General features: G+C 37.6%; 1 long non-coding RNA gene across 3 annotated transcripts in view; it reads right to left on the bottom strand.

The window, feature by feature from the left end:
* Positions 1 to 1,975: 1,975 nt before the first annotated feature.
* The window catches only part of LOC109954743 (uncharacterized), a 41,593-nt gene continuing 38,565 nt past the window's right edge, over positions 1,976 to 5,003 (bottom strand). For all 3 annotated transcript variants that reach the window (XR_002274193.1, XR_002274187.1, XR_002274186.1), the window contains one exon: positions 1,976 to 3,313. This is a non-coding gene — a long non-coding RNA (uncharacterized LOC109954743). The remainder of the gene's footprint in view (positions 3,314 to 5,003) is intronic.

Raw genomic sequence — 5,003 nt, 5'->3', positions numbered from 1 at the left:
ATGTTGGGGGCGTAAACTTCTCTAATTGAAGTGGATGACAGCGGCACTACAGTATAACTTGCTGACTCAAGTCAAGAAGTTGCATTATAGCTTAGCTTCAGCTTATTGATTAATATTGCCCCGGAGTATTGTGGGTTTACATTATAAAGTGCTATGGTGTTTTCAATACAGTTCATTTTGCTATTTGTCATTTGTTTGTTATGGTTTTTCATCTCGGTTTTCTTTTATGGCATCTTTAAATTTCTTGGAGGTAAAGAAATAATTTGTTTTGCCTCTGTGTGTGTGTGTGTGTGTGTGTGTGTGTGTCTGTGTGTTCAGAAAGAAATCTCATAAAGTCTAAACAGAATCCAGATATTATGATATAGCTACTTGAATGAAAATATGCTGCAGCTGTTTGGTCAAGATAAAATATTTTCACAAATAAAATTTATAGGAGCAAAAGCATAGCTTGCAGCTGTCAATACACACAGCATAATAACACTTGCGGTGCACATTTAATACCCACAACTACACAGTTCGTTTTAGATCTCATAGCTACCATGTCTGCATATATATTAATGGATGTATAACAAACATATAATAAATCAGTGTTAACTAAGGGAACAGAGCTTTGAAGCTGAAAATACTCATTTCTGATGAAAACAGCCGGAGGATCCTACCAGATGGAGCCGAACTTCAGTGAGGAAGTGTTTAAATAACTTCTCATTTGCATGTAACTGGCAGCATTCACTCAGTTCACTTTCTGATTTTCAGTAGCCAGTTCACCCAGTATTCATTAAAGAATAAATCCTAAATCCAAATTAATTTTGAACTATTATATTACATGTCATTGTAAATTAAATTTTCCAGCAATTAAAAAAATGACAGTTCCCACACTAATTCATATGTGATGCTCACGGTAACAGAGCAAAAAGCAGCATATACATTCCTTGTGGGAGAAACCACAACATTCACAACTGTATTTAAAAGAATAGGAAGCCTTTAAAAAAAAAAGTGAACTGTATTTTAATCTCTTTTGAAAATCTTTCCCTCTGGCACAGAAATCCTTTCCATGCTCTTTCCCATCGTCTCCGCTTCACTGGGGCATATGATGGGAGAGGTTTCAGCAGTGTCCCGAGGTAGCCGATCTTTGAGAGATGACAGGCCACTAGTTCCATTTTTATTATGATTTATTTGAGCCAGCCAGTTTTCTGTAATGGAAATTCATTTGAATCAACGCCCCTTCGCAGAGCCACTCAGGAACCATGCTGCCCATATGCGAGCCGGGAGACGTGGAGACCAGCTCCATTTGGCAAAATGAAATAAACCGGTTTTAATGCCAACATTCGTTGAACATGAAGATGTGAAAACTGGTCCCAAAGCTCATTTCAAGGTTTTCTTTTCCACTATTTCTGACCAGTCTGAATAATGCTAGAAATCTCAACACAACTTTTTTTTCCTAAAATGAATGTTTATATATTGTTGTTTTATAGCACAACAGTGTCAACTGATTTGCCTTTCTATTCCCCCCCACGCACAGACTTTATGTCAAGGTATTAGTGGGTTGACAAAATGACATAGCTACATCACCTCTAGGGAGCAAAAGCTATTGAGAGAAACTTGTATGATGAAATCCTAGATCTCTTATCTTTGTTTAAGATTAGCAAAGGTCTTTGGAAGATAACCCCTGAGAATATACAGTACCACAGATAGCACTGTGAGACTAGAAAGGTTCTCTATATAAAGGCACATTTTAGGTATAGTTTTCAGTTTTAAAGACAACACTAATCCTTCAGCATAAAGGATGGGATATAAAAAATGAGGTGCAGCAGCATATAGAGCAGTGAAGGTCAATGTGCTTAAGAACAGTCAGCCTACTTACATCATTGTAAATAAATCACAAACAATTCATTTTTGAGATGTTTTAAAAAAATTTTTTAATGATTTTCATAGAACTAAACAATTTAAATGCTTTTTATGGACAGCAATTTTTCTGTTTTAAAGTATGATGGAGTTTTCAAGTTGATCTTACAACAGTACTGATGAGCGCACATGAGAACAGGTCTTAGTCGCTTCAAGTTCAACTCTCCACGCCGAGCCTGAAGCTTTCCACCCAGAACTCCACTGCGCTATAAAAAATGAGGGACAGAACACACAAGCCCCCATTCTGTGGAAAAAATATACTCTAATGTTTGTCTGAGGCTCAAATAGAGCTTCAGCCGTCCTGCTAAGCTAATTCCAGTCGTATCCATCCAAGTTGGTCTAAAGACGACTTTCCCTCAAAGGTTTCCCTGAACAGTAGTTCCTTGCCAAGCTGTGGCAGCAGCAGGTCTGACAAAACGTTTTCCACTTCTCTAAAATACATACAATCAAATTAAAATTCAGTAATGTCTTCATTAAAAGGGCACTGCACCAATTCAGTACCGTGCATTCACAAATTTAGGGGCAGAAATCAAAGCTATCAAAGATATCCTGACCTGTAGCTCTTAGAATAAATTAAGTGACTTTGGACAGAAACTGCAGAAGTTTTATAGTTCAGATCTAGTGTATGTATGTATCATTTCTTGTTTTAGAAAGTAGACTGAGGTAACAGCCTCTCAGTTGGACCTCAAGTCTGAGCCCATATATGAAACTTGTGTTCTGCTCCGTTTCAGGCCCTCAGGTGCTGTCTGTGTCGGTGTCCACAGAGTTTGGATTCAGTGTCAGCGGCAGTGAGACATCAGAGCTTAGGGCCGTCATAAACCTCTCTGTAAATGTCAAGTGACAAAATGTGAACTCTAGGCAGCATAAGAGGGACAACCCTTTAAAGGACGACTTTGTATAGCTGTAAAAAAAAAAAGCATCATCATAGTGTCACTGGGTTCATCCATTATTCAGTGCTTGTGCGCTTTGTTTGTGTGTGTATGTGTGTTTGAAAACAGCAAGAGTATGATGTGCCAAAAGAAGGAGATGTATGGAGGGAGACAAAACAAGGCGGCGAGTACAACCTGGACATGTTCCAGCAGTCTGGAGGACATATTTTATACTTGAACTTTGAACATTTCACTCCCCGACGGTCTGTCTATTGATGTAACACCATTCCAGTGTGTGCACATGCATCCGTGCACTGTTTGCATGCATGTCCAAAGAGAGACGTATATTAAAGATGATTTCTGTCACTCACACGCTGATGTTTTCCTGAGCGAGAAAGGAGGCGTCGTCTGCCAAACTTGACTGCACGTACACCGACATGCTCTGGACTGGGATGTCAATCACTTTCGCTGTACAAGTTCACTGTGTTTGCTGAATGTCAGTGGAGCTCTGAGGAGATGTTCTTCATTTTTGGATTCTATTGCTGCCATATATAGTAGAACAGACAGCAGCATTAGAATAGAACTGCATACAGCTATTAATTATGGCAGCTTTAATTTCTAATTTCTCTAAACAAAGCCAAAGAAAACAGGTGCATTGAAAGAGCAAAGCAATTCTTCAATTACTTCTATTCAAAGAATATCAATTATAATTTCTATATTTGATTTTGATCCAGTGTATTTGTGCATATAAGCTTCATAAGCTGCAAACTCAATTATATGTTCAATACACCAATAACAGATATCAATCTTTTTGACAGTTTATGTGATTTAAGTGGCAGAGGATATGAAAGCAAATAAATGATAGAAAAATATGAATAAAACATTGGCATTTGGAAAACATATAGATAGAGTGGATATGTCTTATGTAAATATGCAAAACAACCATCAATCCAGGGTTTGTGCATAAATGGAATCTTCTGACTGGGGAGTGAGAGGATGTGCTTTGAGAATGGAAATCTCATTAGTTCAATATCAAATAAAAGCAGTCATCTGGAGGGAATGGCACTGACACTGCAGCGAGGGAGCATATGACACAGAGGGAGAGTGAAATTTGTCTTTGAAGTCAATGATATTTACAGAGGATATTATGGGCTGTTCCGAGCGGTTTCGTCCTAAGAAAGGCAGCATGTGTATTCTTACAGAAATTCGTTTTGAGGGTGCTGGAAAAGGTGGTGGCAATGTCATATTTCTTACCACACTGAAAATTACAGCCATTTTGTTTGGCATTTTCTTTGCCAAAATAACATTGTCAGTTCTCCACAATACATTTCATTCAACACAGAGGAGCTTTTCGCCCCAAGTGTTCTGTAGCATTAACAGGGAGGTGATTTACACATCACAGCCTCCCACGTGAAATGGAATTGTTAACGTATTATTCCAAATGAGTGTCTGATTAATGACAAGTCACGTGTCAGGGCTTTGTTTACTGTTGCATCCTTCATTCCATCATCACAGCGGTCTGTGGGGGATACAATCAAATAACGTGCAAATTATTTTTTTGACATGCAATCATAATTAAGAATTGTATTTACATGATGTGGATTTATATTTAATTGTCTTGAAGCCTTGTTCTCAACATGATGCCAAAGTCATCTGACAAATCGACTTAATGAGGTAAACCATGGCAGTTAATCTGCACAAAAACATTTGCACAAAATGAGGTAGCCGATTAGAATCAATAATTACTGTACGTCAGATCAAACAAGTGGTTGTCAAAGTACTATTAGCTTTTTTGGTCATATGTACTGAATTGATTTCAAACCACTTAGTAGCAATGATAAAGAAACTCAAATATGTCCTTTCACTACAGCCCCGGCTTGTGACTCTCATGTATTACCTACGCACGAGTCACAGAGATACTTTTCCATGGACGTGTGAAATTGAGACTTGCCAACCATTTTAACTATCATTTCAAAACACTCACCAAAATTCTGAAGGTATTTCCTGAATCCTCAGACTCTTCTAATGATGCAGAATCAAAAATAATCTGGTCCTGTCCAGGAAAATTATCATTTTATTTAGTTTCTTAGGTCATACTTACTTGATTTCGTTTCAGTTAGAGAAACATTGCTACAGGAAATGACATCGTCTCTCTCGTTTTTTTGTGAAATTTGAGCATGAATGTATGATTGAAAACTATTATATCATTAAAAAAATAAGTCAAATTACTGT

The sequence above is a fragment of the Monopterus albus genome, unplaced genomic scaffold (genome assembly GCF_001952655.1).
Source record: "Monopterus albus unplaced genomic scaffold, M_albus_1.0 scaffold1.1, whole genome shotgun sequence".
Taxonomy (NCBI): domain Eukaryota; kingdom Metazoa; phylum Chordata; class Actinopteri; order Synbranchiformes; family Synbranchidae; genus Monopterus; species Monopterus albus.
This window is presented reverse-complemented; position numbering and strand designations above follow the sequence as displayed.